Here is a 15,786-nt window from a genome sequence, read left to right as displayed (position 1 = left end):
AAAACATATCTTGAATATTTCCTTTACTATAGCTAAAATACCTAAATAGAGAAATAGAGACTATAAGTTAGAATTATTGCGTATTCCTCTAAAAATAGAAATAAAAATTAGTTTTCTTCTCTTTTCTTCTTCACCTCCCACTCAAAGAGCTATCCCTTTTAAATGAAAGAGGGGGAAAAATAGTTCAGCAAAACCAACCAACACATCAACCGTATCAGACATTAATTGCAATATTACACACCCATAGTCTCAAATTTCTGCAATGAAGAGAAGGAAGTACATTTTCTCCATTCTTATCCATGGCCAAACTTGGTCATTATATTTAAGCAATACATAATTTCCTTTTATTGTTTTTTCCATTTACATGGTTGTAGTCATTGTGCATATTTTTACCTGGATCTTTTTACTTTGTATCAGTACATGGAATTTTTCCTATGTTTCTCTGAATTCTTCATATTCACCCTTGCTTACAGAATAATAATATTCTTTTATGTTCATTATTACAATACGTTTAACCCATTTATTCCCATTTGATGGGCACCTACTTTGTTGCCAATTCTTTACTACCACTAAAAGGTTTTGCTATAGACTATTTTGGTATAAATGCCACCATCCTTTTTGTCTGACTTTTTAGCTGGAGCAGTAGAACCTCTGGGTCAAAGGGTATGGACATTTTAATCACTTTTTTTCATTAGCGTATTTCCAAATTGCCAACAAGCATTTATTATATTAAGTACCAATTGATGTAGAAGGCATTGGAAATACAAAAGACAAAACTGAAAAGCCATCCCTGCATTCAAAGAGTTTAGGTTCAACTTGACTCCGTACATGCAAACAGATAAACATATCCAGGATGATTTATTTATGTACGTGATGACTTAAGGCAAAATGCAGTAAAAAATAGAAAGATTTCTCTTGAGGTTTGGCACATAAAACTGAACCCTTAAAGCAAGCAGGGAAGAAAAGAAAAAGTACGTACTAAGCGTGAGGACAACCTGAGACAGAAGATGAAAGATTTAGAGCAATATTCTGAGCTTGAGAAATAGTGAGGGGATTTGTTTAGCTATATGGGAGACTGTGTAGGCATTTATGTGAATTCAGTCTGTAAAGGGAGACTAGATGAAGTGAAGGGCTTTAAAAGTGAAGTTGGAGTTAGTACTTGATCCTGGAGGCAACAGGGAGTCCATAAACATTCTTGAATGGGGGAGTGCCATGGTTAGACATATTTTAAGAAGATAATTTTTATAGCTGATTAGATTGTGATGAACTGAAGATGGGTGATACTGGGAGCCAAGATCCCAAAGAGAAGGCTATTTCCGTACTTCAGATCAGAAACGATGGGTGTCTGAACTTGAATGGTAGCCATGAAGATGTAAAAAGGCAAGGGTAGGATCTATGAATTTTGAACCTGGGTAGAACAGAAGGGTGATAGTGTCTCAGCAGAAATAGGAAGGTTTGGAGAAAAGGTAGATTTAGGGCAAATATAATAATTTCTGTTTGGGATGTGTTGAATTTTTGAAATGTCAGTGGGACAGAATCCAATAGACAGTTTGCGATAAGAGACTAGTAGAAAGGTGAAAAGGGCTAGAAAAGTAGTTAGATAGTACAGTGGATAGAGTACTGGCTCCTAAAGCAGAAAGATCCTAGTTGAAATCTGGCCTCATACTTCCTAGCCGTGTCATCCTAGGCCAGTTACTTAACCTCCGTCTGCCTCAGTTTTCTTAACAATAAAATGAGATCATAATAGTAGCTACCTCCCAGAGTTGTGAGGGTCAAATGAGAAAATATATTTAAAGTATTTAGCAGAGTGTCTGGCACATAGCAGATCCCCAATAAATGCTTGTTCCCTTCCCCTACACATATAATCATCTGCATAGAGGTAATGATAAGTGCATGAGTACAAAATGAGATCACTGAGAGAGGTTATCTAGAAAGGAAAGAAGAGATTCTGAAATAGAGACTTGAAGGACCAACTCCCACACACACATACACCCATGGCTAGAAATTTGGACGATTATTCAGCAAAGGACATTAAGAAGCAGTCATTTCTAGGAGATAGGAATAAAACCAGGAACAAGCAATATCACAAAACGAAAGTGCAGAAAATATCCAAAGGAGGAGGTAAAGAATCATGCTAAATGCTGCAGAGGAGTCAAGGAGAATGAGGACTGAGAGAAGGCAATAGGATTTATCAATTAAGAGACTGTTGAGGATATCTGAGTCACTTGGCCAAGAAGATGGAGGACTAGATATAGTGACAGAATCCACAGATTGTCTCCAGACCTAATATCACACCAACAAAATAGCAAATGTGCAAAGTGAAACAAGAAAAAGAATAATCAGAACCTATCGCATAGTTATATGCTCACAAAACTGGTTCTGCTCTGTAGGAGCGGGGCAAGGGCTAATAGAGTAGCTCCACTCCTGTACCCTTCAAATACTGAAGAGAGCTAATCTAGCCTCCCTAACCCTTCTCCAAGTGCAACAACCCTAATTCCTTCACTTGTTCAGTTGTGTCTAACTATCTGTGACCCCATTTGGGGTTTTCTTGGCAAAGATACTAGAGTGGTTTGCCATTTGCTTCTCCAGCTCATTTTACAGACAAGAAATTAAGGCAAATAGGCCATTTGGGTCATAGAAGTTATTTCTTTGTAAAGTATCAAATTAGTCCTTCTTTATTGGTAGTGAGTCAATAGAAGCAAGGTTAATCAGAATGCTATTTTTATAATATGATAATCTATTTACATCACCATCCTTTCCCAATAATTCCTTCCCTATTCTACCATCTTTTGAGATAGATGAAAAAAACAAACAAAAAAAATCAACACATTGACCATGTCTGAAAATTCAGTATTCTGCATTTTTCTAGCTTATCCAAGGCATTTAAAAAAAAATTAAATGTATAGACTAGAGGAGAATCAGACCATGAAAATACAATCTGGTATCACAATCATTTGTGTTCCTGTTTTTTTGCAATCAAGTAGAGTTAAGTCATAGTCTTACAATTGAGTTCAGAAGACAAAGAATAAAATAGAGTAACACAAAGTTACAATAGCAGGAGAGGGAAACACAACATTAAGAGACTGATGACGAATGGTCAGTAGGTCACAGTGATCTGAATTGTGATTGTAACATTTTTAGAGCAAGTACCGCAATTTGAGCAAGGGACAGTATTCTTTTCCGTGTTAGCATTACTTCATTTTCGCACAGGCTTTTTTTTTGTTTTTTTAAAGTAATGATGTCAGTCTCACAAGAGACACAACAAAACAAGAGAGGCCTAGGTCCTAATTCCACATATGCCGTATGTGAATCAGTTGAAGGAAGTGCAGAGGTCTACCATAGTGAAGAGAAGACTTAAGGAGAACGCAACCACTGTCTTCAAATATTTGAAGGACTATCATATGGAAGAAGAGTTCTTCTGGGTTCCGGAGGTCAGAATTAGGACCAATGAATGTAAGTTGCTTAGAGCTGTCCAAAATGAAATGGGCTGCCTTGGAAAGTAGTGGATTCACCTACCTTAAATGTCTTTTGCAGAGACCAGATTACCGTTTATAGGGGATGTTGCAATGTAGATTCCTGTTCAAGTATGGGTTGAACTAGGCAACCTCTAAAATCCCTTCCAAGTCTGAAATTAATTGATTGTTGAAGAAATCAAGTGATTTCTTCTTATTGATAGTGAAACCTTTACTGATGTAATATGCACAAACTACCACTGTGTGGCGCTGCTGTCACACAGATAAAATATACTCTGGGCGAGACGAAAAAACTCAAATTTTGTGTTGACGAATAATATTTTTGGATTTTGATGTATACTTGTTATTTTATCATAATAAAAGTCCCAGATAAAGGTAGCTAGTGAGTAGAAAATACACCTCGATTTGTAAAAACTACTGATAGAATGTTATAAGAAATCCTTTTGTTTAGAATTAATAACCGAATCTATTAAAGACATACATTTAATAAAGCATAATCTGTGATCAAAACTTTTTGCATTGGGCAGAGAATGTGTTGAGTCTCTGATTTTGGCCTTGCCAAAGAGCAAAAGGCAGAGTTGGATAATTTGCCTACAATATTTGATAGTGTGCCCCAAATGAGGACTTTAGCTCCTTCCAGTTCATTGTAGCTCTCAGAAGGGTGTAGGTTATATCTTATACAGTCAACTTGTGGAGTGTGCCATCAAGAAGACTGCACACATTTGTGATTATGATAAGCAGAAGCCTTGTTTCTTTCTAGCTATATTGTACATTAATCAGACTGTCAGAATACCAGAATAACTGCATGCGCAGTGCAAAGTGCACATGTTCTGTGTTAGAACCAAGGCTACAGTTAGAAACAAGCTACAACACAGGCAACTGCTGCCAGAAACACCTAGGATTCATTACACATTTGATTTTGAATTAATTTTTGGTTGTTGTGTGTTCAGAAGCCTTTTACTGTTGCCAAATTTTTTATGACCCCCACATTCAGTTTCACAACCCCATATGGAGTTGTGATCTACAATTTAAAAAGTGCTGGTCTAGAGGAAGGAATGTGAAGAGACCCACATAAGTTGAGTTGAGTATTAAGACTAAAATTTTCCTATGCATTTTGTGAGCTGAGAGCTAGGGGTCAGATATCAGTTTCTGCAGCATGAACATCCCTTACTCTGTTTTCTACATACAGAGGTGTCAGACACATGGAAAGGCATGTGGTCTGCAATACTCCTGAGTGTGGCCTGAACTAAAATGTAATTAGGAATATGTAACAAAATAAATAAAAATACATTGATAATATTACATTTTAAAACTAAGTCAATATGTGGCCCACAGGGATCTTTATGCACAGGTTAGTAGACCCCTTATCTGTTTAAGTTTGACATCATCACTGTTCTATAATATTCCCTCATGGTAACAGGGTCCATGAGGTAGTATGGCACAAGAACAAAAACCAGCTAGGTTCTGAGGTCCTAAATGGAGTTTTCAATTTAACACGTTTGGGTTTTGTTGTTGTAGAATTATTTCAGTTCCATACTACTGTGTGACCCCATTTGGGGTTTTCTTGACAAAGATACTGGAGTGGTTTGCCATTTCCTTCTCCAGTTCGTTTGACAGATGAGGAAATGGAGGCAAGCAGGACATTTATTATTATAATACATTGTAATAATATATACAATACAATAATAATTTAATATATAAATATATATATATATAAAAATATAAAACATTATAGAAGTTATTTCCTTGTAAAGTATCAAATTAGTCCTTCTTTATTGATAGTGAATCAACAGACACAAGGTTGACTCGATTATACAAACAAATGAACCCAGAGAGAGCCAGGAGCATGTCTAAGCTAAGGAGTCAGTCATTAAAATCTACAAACACAGGATTAAGAACTAATGAGCATCAGACGCTTAAGCAATAGTTCTAGAGAGCTGATACTATTAGAGCTTGGCTGAGGCTCTTTTAAAATTAAGCACCTTTTATCTAAAACAAAAGGGCTGGAGGGGAGAGTGGTGGTGATAAAAATAGGTTTCCAGTCCCAGTCTCAAGGACTTCACAGCAATTTAAGAAATGGAGAGGTACCAGTGATCATGCTTGATAGTATCTATGCATAGTCCAGTGGAGAATTTAATCTTAGACCTGAATTCAAATCTCAACTCATACCTTTTATTTCTTGTATAACCTTGGGCAAGTTACTTAACCTCTCTGAGCCCCAGTTTGCTGAGTAAAATGAGCATTAGATTACCTGCAAGATCCTTTCTAGTTCTATAATCTGTAATGTGATGATTTAGGAAAAAGATCATGATGTAGCATACTACTAACAGATACACAGAGTATTCCATTGTCTTCTGAAGTTGCAGGAAAACAAAAAGGGAGATTGATATTAGGTTCATACAAAAGAGAATAATAGTGTTCTGGGTTTTGATAAAAGGAAGAAAAAGAACAAAAAAAGAGATGATAGAGCACCTAATAACATAAGAGGGAGTGCAGATTCACTCAGCAATTATTCAATGATACCTGTTCTGGTTTATAAACCTTGTTATTCCATTGTAAAAGAGGTCAGACAGACTCTTTTCTTCCTGTTCACATATTATCTAAGACTCTTCCAGGTCTCTCAGAAAGAATTTTCAGGTTTCATATTTTTTCACTGGTATATATGTTTCCTGTAGGTGGCTGTAAAAGGATAGATAGTGTTATCTGAAGGATCATGAATTACAGAGTGAGGAATTTCAACTGGTAGTCAATGGGGAGCCACTAAAGTTTTTTTTGTCTTTTTTTTAATGAAAGAGAAATTAAGAGGCCTACAATCTAATCCTAGTTCTATCACTAACTAAATATGTAATCTTAGGCAAACATTTAGTATTTCTGGATCATAATTTTTCTTATTTATAAAACGAAGGTATTAGACTAGATGAATTGAAAGGTTCTTTCCATCTCTAAAATATTTGAATGTATGGGGTAAGCAAAAATTTAGGGAGTCTTTCAGTTTTGAGACTCTGCAGTCCTTAAGTATACTTTGTGTGAGGAAAAGTCCTCACCCTCAAAATCACTGTACATGAGAAAGGGAAAAAGAATATGTCCAGTTGGTATTAGTAAAGTTGTTACAGAGATAATAAGAGTTACATTAATATTTAAGAAGAAATAATGATCTGTGTATATAACTTTTAAAGATGGAGGTAAAGCAATGATTAATAGGAAGATAGGACCCTGATGGTGATTGTGGGGACAGAATCATAAATCAAATAACAAAGATATATTAAGTACCTGGAGAATGGGAGAGCTCAGGAGAGTCCTAAATGTGTTGGTTGGGACTAGAAAGAAAAATAAAAAAAAATTTTGATTTTCAGCAAAAGAAGGGAGTTGAGAGAAAATGTTCAGTTATTATTTCTGGTCACAAACAAAATTTAAAAAATAAAAAAATCCACCTCAATTTGGCTGTTAAGGAATATCTTCCATTCCATTCTCCAAACTATAACTCCAGTTTTGTACAGAAACCAGAAAGCTGGAGGGTGCTAACTTCAATAGGGAACTATATTGTTCCAGTGGTTTTCTAGCTTGGGAGAGTCTTTGGACTGCAAATCACTGATCTTGATATTGTGTATCTTATATCCTTATAAGAGAATGTTGGAATAGTATAATTTTTACATCGTTTTCTTGCCAGATGTAGAAAATCATGTGTCAGATTGCAACCTAAGAGAGTAAACAATGAAGAATGTATATCTACTTAGGATGTAGCCAATACATATTCCTTTTTTATACTTTCAAACAATGATGCAAGTTTCCTCTAAGCTTATAAATCTATCTGGTATACTTGGGAATGATCAGCAAGACATGTCTCAGGGTAAATCGTTATTTCTTTTTATTGAGAGGACATTCATAGAGAAGGGCATTTCTGACCTGGGAAGGAATATAATTGCAGCTTTCAAGATATGGACTTATTTTTAAACTGACCAGATTGAGTGAATTCCTTTCTACAAAGAGTTGAAATAACATTAGAATCCCAGGTAGAGAAACTGGGGTTTTGACCTCAGTCTAGAATTGCATGTATTTTGATTATGTGCAGGCTAATTAGGTTTTGGAGATATGGCTGGATCAAGGACCTGTCTTTTGAAGGAAGACCACCATAGACTACTGACTGGTCTAGTGTTCCTGATGCTGAAGAATAGGGACTGAATTTTACTTTATAACCTCCAAAGCACAGGGGTGGGGATCTAGGTCCTTGGGTGTGGCCTTTTGACTGAGTCCAAGTTTTACAAAATTAAGGGGATTTGTTGGGTGAACTTTGGATTCAGTCAAAGGGCTGTACTTGAGGACCTCGAAGGCCACATGTGGCCTTGAGACTGCAGGTTCTCTACCCCTGACCTAGCGTATCACCTTGAATATGTTAGATACCTGGCAGATATTTGTTGAATGAAATAGCAAATTTTATTTATTTGTTTGGAACAAACTTTATTTTTTAAAAAATTATTGAATATAAAATCATTGAATCCAAGAATTGGAGGGGACCTCAGAGGTCTAGGCTAAATTTTACGTAAATAATGAATCCCCTTTATATTCCTAATAAATAGAATGCATATTCTATTTTCATAAAGATTCTACACTGATAAAAAAAAAGTAGGCATATGGATTGATTATTTTTGATGCCTCCTCAATCTCCTTTTTTTCCAGTATTTATACCATTTCTGATCCTTACCAGTCTTTGCCCCATTCTCTTCCCCTTGAGAGATATCTTGCAAATTGGTACCTCAAAATAATCTTTTCAAAGCTACATCAACTCCAAGATAAATTTCTTTCTGTGTGTAGTAGATCTGCCAGCTAGGTGGTGCAGTGGCTACAACCCTGGGCTTAGAGTCAAGAATCCTCAACTTCCTTTGTTCAAATGTGACCTCAGATACCTACCAGCTGTGTGACTTCAGGAAAGTCACTTAACCCTGTTTGCCTCAGTTTCCTCATCTATAAAATGAGCTGGAGAAGGAAATGGCAAACCACTCTAGTATCTTTGCCAAGAAAACCCCAAAAGGGGTCACAAAGGGTCAGACATGACTGAACAATAACAGAAAATAAAATACTCAGTCTGGTCCTTTTGACTTCATTTTTTAAGTGCCATTTCTGCTTCTTCTTGCAGCATATAAAATATTAAGGTATTGGATCCAACCATAGTGTTTTCAACATCACAGATGATGCAAATGGGCCAACATGGAAACACTGGTAGATCTATTCCATTTATGGTCTAGTTGTTATCTCCCTCCTTGTTTGGTGCTCTTAGGACAATTGGGCTTAGTTAGGTCTCCTGCCTAACTGTAGACTAATTTTCCCTGTCTACTGTTCTTTGAAGTGTTATGAGGTAATACTGCTTATAATCTTTCATCCTTCTATATTACATTCAACAAATAAGTGTGTTGACATAGATATAGACATGAATATGAAATAAGAGCCAGCCACCTCTAGCTATCTCTAGTGGATAGAGAGTTCATCAAAGAGTCAAAAAGACCTGGGCTTAAGTCATGCCTCTAACATATACTGTGAAGCGAAAAGTTTCAGAGAAGGTGCCAACTTTCATTAGTAGAAGTTTCCTGGTCTGGGAATTTCTTATATCGATGAAATAAAAAGTCTAGTTCTTACTGTTTGTGATTTCAGCTATTCTATAGAGAAGAGTGGGATTTTGGAGTACATAGGCTAGATGTGTATATATGTATGACATATATATATATGTATATATATATATATGTGCATATACGGTGTCTCCTATTCTTAATCCTTTCTTCTAATTTGGTGTTGACTGACTCTCAATTTAATAGTCTGATTACCTACAGATAGATGATTCAGAAATGATTCCCACATCTCTCTCTAATCTTTTCCTGTCTGCCAAGATACAGTCCATTTCATTTTTGGTGGTGTTTGGTGCTCGTCATATCCAGGAACTTCCGGCTCTCTTCTTGAATAAAATATTCATCATATACAGGCAGGAAGTTTTTATGTAGTCTATAAGCTTCTTTGATTTCTTCATCTTCAACCATGTTTGCAAGCCTGTTTTTCACTATTCTCCTGTGGCTACCTTACCATTGAAACCACCGATTATCAATACATTTGGAAGATGTAATTCCTTATAGAAATTCTTTTTCTTCTTCCTCTGAAATAGGTGTGGGCTCATAAGCTGCAATTATCTTCATGGTCATCTTTTAAACTGATATTCATTAGCACTGCAAAGCAAGGTAGCCAAGTATAATATAGCTAGAATTTACATAGCGCTTGCTATGTGCTAGGTTTTGTGCTAAGCACTTTATAATTATTACCCGTTGGTAGGTAGGGGCTATTATTATTCCCACTTACACATGAGGAAACTGAGGCAAACAGAGCTAGTAAGTGTTTGAGGCCAGATTTGAACTTAGGTCTTCCTGACTCCTGGCTCAGCACTCTATCCGCTGCACTACCAAGATCTGTTGTATATTTTTCTTTGGTTCACGGGTTGCCAAACCCATAAATTCATTGCCTAATAGACAACCTACTGTTGATGAGTCACTCTGTGCTTACGCTGGTCACTAGAATATAGTCTGCTGCAACTACATTCAAAGCCTTTCCAGCTTATTAAGACCTGCTAAAGATTACACTCTCTTGGCATAGCACAGGCAGATAGGTGACACAAAGGTTCTATTAAATGTTAGACATGAGTCAGGAAGACCGGAGTTCAAATTCTGCTTCGGACACTGTTTGACTAGCTACTTGTATACCTCGGTGTCAGCTGTAGAATGGGGATGATGATGGCATCTACTTCACGGAGTTGCTATGAGAATCAAACAGATGGTATACGTAAATAAACTTTATAAGCTTTAAAGTGTTTTATAATGTTAGCTATTATTCATAAGAACCCAGTGTAATCTCCATGCCATGGTGAGACATCAATATTGGACTATGTGGAGGCTACACAGGTGAAAATCTATGCATTTATCAATATAGGTATTCCTTCTAATAATTCAGTTTGCAATCCATCTTTGACTGCCTTTCCTGGGTAACTCATCCATATTCTCCGTAAATTCACCAACTTGGGGGGCAGTTGACCCAATATATTGGGGACCTTACTTTCATTCTTAACTGATGCTGCTGGTGATCCATCACTCATCTATCATTGTCACAATTTGATCATTATATCTACCCCCTCCTCCATTTCCTGGCAAAACATTTCTCTGATGTTCTGTTAATGTAAAGACATCCTTTTTATCACTTCTTTTTTGTAATTCCTCATTTGTAAAATGTTGCATTCTGTTCACACCCAAACCTGAATATGTGCTTTTCCATTGGCCTTTGAAGGATCTTCAACTCAAATTTGTGAGAGATATAGGATTCCATGATTTGAAGTCCTACAACATCACCAGAAGAGTTTTGATCTTTTAAAAAATGGACCTTTGTTTTAGGGAGAAGTTTGGGGGTCACTTAAAGATAAAATACCAAATTTTACAATCCAAAGGCAATTTAATCTGTTCCTTCCTCTTCAATTTTGGACCTAGTTCCTTGTCTATTTTTAGAATTTGTCCCAGATATATACTGATGAACTCCCTAGGTTGTCTGTCTATTTAACTGTATGTTATGGTTTAAACACTAAGTTCTCCACTCATTTGCATTTTTCTGTGCGGATAGTTAGGTCAAACATTTTTCAATGATTAAGAAACTAATTTGTTCTGGCAATGATGCAATCAGCAAGAAGATGTCACCATAGGGAATCCTTCTTCAGCTTGGACTCTGCGCCGAATCTCTTCCATGACAGCAGCAAATGTCTTTGGGAAGCATACACCTTCCTGTTTGATTCCTTGCTTGGTCTAAATAACCAGATAATCGTCTAACAAGATTATCTGTTGTAGCTTTCAAAGCACCTTATATCATTCTAAAATATACATGAGAAATAACTTGTTGGAAGAGAGCTTCTAAGGCAACATTCAGCTCTCTTAAATCAAATGCTTTTTAAAAAAAATAACACACAAGAAGTTTAGAAAGTTTAGTAGGATCTTCAATTCTTTACACCTTTCAATTAATTGTATAATAATGAGGATAGGGTCTACTGCATAATATTATTTATAGAAGTCTGCTTGGTTCTATCTAATGTCCTTATCAAGGATTCCTTCTCTGTGTGTGGATTATTTTCATAAAAAAAAAACCTTATGTAGGTAGAAAAGTAAGAATATGCTTGCTTTTTGGATAATAAGAAATAAAGGGTTGTGGTTTTTTTTTTTTTACCATGGCTATCATATCACCCTCTCTTTCATATTCCTTGAAAATCAATCCCTTAATTCCCTTGGAATTATCACCCCTAGTACAGACTTCCTCTGTGTACACTTGGTCAAGTCTGGCTGTTTCCTATCTTTGTTTTTGTCAGAGTGGCTTCTGTTTCCTCTTTCAGTACATCTAGAACTGTGATTCTCAAGTCCAAATACATTGGCTCCGTTGTCCTAGATAGTGAAAACTGGCTGTTATAAAAATCTTTACAGGTATTTTTTATTTTTCATTTGTTATTTCTTTTCCTTTCAGTTTCATGCTTAAATGAACTTGGTATGATTTGGGTTTCTCACCAAGGTTTCTTTAACTTTGTTTTTCCTTCCGCTGCTTATCTCTACTTTAAAATGTGATACTACTCATTTTTCAGATGAAATAGTAATCTAGACAAATATTTCTCTTGGTTCCCATATCTCTATTTTTAGCAAGAAAATCAAGTGTTTGTGCCATGAGATGGTTACGGTAACTGTGTTATGTTGGTTAACACAGCATTTGATAAGTGTTTAATAAATGCTTTTTCATTCATTGATGACAATTCTTATGAAATTATTGTCAATGTCCTTTTTTTTTGGTACCAGAAATTTGTTCATGTAAGTTAGGTTGGAGTTGTTTTAGTTGTTTACGAGGTCTTTATCTCATTTTTCTCATTTTCTGTCTCCATGCTTATGCACTGGCCATTTGTTATGCTGGAATGCACTCCCTCTTCATATTTAAAGTCCTTCTCTTTCTTTAAGACACAGCTCAAACACAGCTTTCTACAGAAAGCCTTTTCTGATCCCTCTTCACCCTGAATGCTAATTCTCTTCCTTTCTAATTATACTGTCTTTAAGTATTTTATATTTATTATATATAATGTATATGTATACATATTTGTGTGTGTCTATATGCGTGTGCATATTGTATATATATATATACACATATATATATATATATTTTTTTTTAATGTAAACTTGTTTCTCCCAGTAAAATGCTAACTCCTTGGCAATAGGGGTTTTATTCTTTGTATTTATGGCCTAGCACGCTACCTACACATAGCAAGTACTTAAATGCTTTCTGATGGATTAGTTGATCATTTGTATCAAGTTTGATGTATACTTGAGCATGTCAGTGCCATGATGAAACACAACAGACCAACTTTCTAATGGCAAAAAGTGAAGAGGAATTAAGAATCCCCTTGATGAGAGTGAAGGAGAAGGGTATAAAAGTTGGCTTGAAGCTTAACATCGAAAAAACTAAGATCTTGGCAACTTCTCCCCTCACTTCCTGGCAAATAGAGGGAGAAGAAATGGAAGCAGTGTCAGATTTTATATTCTTGGGCTCAATGATCACTGCAGATGGTAACAGCAGCCACAAAATTAAGACACTTGCACCTTGGAAGGAAAGCTATGGCAAATCTGCTCAGCGTAGTAAGAAGCAGAGACATCACCTCGCTGACAAAAGTCCATATAGTCAAAGTTATGGTTTTTCCAGTAGCAATGTATGGCTGTGAAAGCTGGAATATAAAGGAAAGCTCAGTGCCGCAGAAATAATGCTTTCAAATTGTGGTGGTGGAGAAGACTTTTGAGAGTCCCTTGGATAGCAAGGAGATCAAATTAGTCAATACTTAAAGAAATTAATTCAGGCTATTCACTGGAAGGTCAAATACTAAACATAATGAGAAGATGGGACTCATTGAAAAAGATCCTGATGTTGGGAGAGATTGAAGGCAAAAAGGAAAAAGGGATGGTAAGAGGCTGAGATGAATAGATAGCATCATGGAAAGAATGAAAATGAACTTGGCCAGACTTTGAAGGAAGGGAAGATAGAAAGGTCTGGCATGCTGTGGTCTATTTTATGGGGTCGTGAAGAGTCAGACAAAACTGAATGACTTAACAACAGTAACAACAAACCTTAGCTCTCTCTCATTTCTTATTCCTGGACCATATTTTTTACATATTTTTTTCCTTTTCTTCACATATTCCTATCTTTTCATTGAAATCATGAAGTATCAAAGTATATGTTGATTATGTTTGGAAGGTCTTATCAAGATCTTAATACAATTTCTCTACTTTCTCATCCTCTGCATAGCTGCAGCTTTTATGATAATATTTTTGAAAATGGCGAGGCAAGATGGCCAAATATTTTATTTGAGGTTGTTTCTTTTCTTGGTTTATAGGATAGAGCCAATTCTTCTAACTCCTTTGTTTGCTTTTCTAGCAACCATTATTAAAGTTAGCTGTGACTCCTTTCTAACTTCTGTTTGGTTTTTTTTTAATCATGGGGATTTCAAGATTGATAAAGTTTAGTACATCTTTCAGTAATCTACTTGTTGGTCATTGGATAAAGGCCTCCCATTAAAGGTATAGATGCTGTCTAAAAACCCATCACATGGTATTATATGCCATTAGGCCAACATTTATTGTAAAAAAACTAGTTATTGTTGCTGTAGATACTAGCTAGTAAGTATTTATTTTTCATAGTTTCTAAGTTAGTAAAAAGACCATATTAAAATTGCCATTTTGTGACACATCAGAGAATACTTAGCTCATTATTTTATTCCATATAGTGACACTAAGAGACATTTTTTGGAGGTCATTCTATAAATTTATCACTAACTTCCTGCTATGGGCTGTTCATTTAATAGGTACCTATAAACATCTACTATGAAATCTCAATATGACATGGTGTTGCCCCTGTGCTTTAGAAGCTATTCAATTAAACAAATATTTTTCATATTCAAGGCACTCTGCTTGACTGGGCATACAAAGACAAAACAAAAACCTAGTCACTACTTTCAAGGAACTTACCATCCTCCAAGGGAAAAACAACATGTAAACAGAAATGCATAGCCATGATAGTTAGAAGAAGGGAAAACAATACTAGAAGCTGGGGGGAGAGTAGGAAGGGAAAATGAGGAAAAGTTTTTCAGAGGTGTTTTGGAAGAACTTAGGCTTTAAGTCCTCAGTATTCTAAGAAGTGGCGATGAAGAGGGAGTGAGTTCTAGATATTGGGAGATTAGCTTATGGAAAAGCACAAAATTGGAAGCTGGTATTTTGCTGGTAATTGGGAGCTCTGGGAATAATAACAGTTGAAAAATTTAGCTAGAATGTAGAGTGAGTGAAGGCGGACATTATGAAATAAATCTAGGAAAACAGGCCAGAGTAATATTGTGGAGGGCTTTAAAAGCTAGACTGAGTTTGCATTATTTTTTTTTTATCCAAAGCTGTAACCAGTGTGGTATGACAAGGGCTTTGAACCAGCATGCCAAATATTAGAGGATGCTAATAGCACTTGTGCACTTTTTTCAAGTAGAAAAAACTGATTTTTAGCACTTTGTTAGCAAGAATATTTAGTTAGAACAGAAACATATCCAACAGCGTGCTGAATCCTGTTTATATCTGCCTGAGAGTAATTATAACTTAAATCTAAATTTTCAACGTGAACATTTAAACTTCAGAAGTTGGCGAACACTACAAATCAAGGCCTGATTTATCATTTCCTTGATTGTCTAAACTCAAGAAAGTTATGAAGTAAATGTTAATAATGCAGACTAAACTTAGAAGTGTATTTCTTTCTGTTTGTGTCTGGAGACAATTAAACATTTATGGTCACTTCCCTTGACCTCCCAGATGAAAAGTTTCCTTTCTTTCTCTCTTTGCTTCTGTAATGGCAAGCAAAGTGGGACTTTTTGTTGTCTTTTGTTTTGGAGTGCTTCTCAGCACTAAGGCAATCAAGTGCCTTTGACTGAGTCTTGTCTTTGTTTGTAGGAAGGCCCACACCTTTCTGCTAGTTACTTGTGAGAGTTGTGAAACCCTCAAGAGGTGTGAAGTCCTTAAGAGGTGTGAAGCACTCTGACCCTGAAGAAGTGTACAAATACTCTGAGGTTAGCATTTTGTTTGGGGCTCTCACTCACTGGAAGATGCTGTTTTTTTTTTCTTGGGTTATATGATAAAGTCAACTCTTCTAACTCCTTTATTTGCTTTTCTAGCAACCATTACTAAAGTTAGCTGTGACTTCTTTCTAACTTCTGGTTTGCTTTTTTTTAATCATGGAGATTTCAAGATTG

General features: G+C 35.9%; 1 protein-coding gene across 1 annotated transcript in view; it reads left to right on the top strand.

Annotated features, from left to right (window-relative positions):
- The first annotated feature begins 11,879 nt into the window (after window positions 1-11,879).
- ENPP3 (ectonucleotide pyrophosphatase/phosphodiesterase 3) overlaps window positions 11,880-15,786 on the top strand; it is a 144,226-nt gene continuing 140,319 nt past the window's right edge. Inside the window, exon 1 of the mRNA XM_036768022.1 lies at window positions 11,880-11,956. The gene's annotated coding sequence lies outside the window, so the exon portion shown is untranslated. The remainder of the gene's footprint in view (window positions 11,957-15,786) is intronic.

This window comes from Trichosurus vulpecula, chromosome 7, assembly GCF_011100635.1.
Source record: "Trichosurus vulpecula isolate mTriVul1 chromosome 7, mTriVul1.pri, whole genome shotgun sequence".
NCBI lineage: Eukaryota > Metazoa > Chordata > Mammalia > Diprotodontia > Phalangeridae > Trichosurus > Trichosurus vulpecula.
Note: the sequence above shows the minus strand (reverse complement) of the source record. Positions and strands in the feature narration are given on the sequence as shown.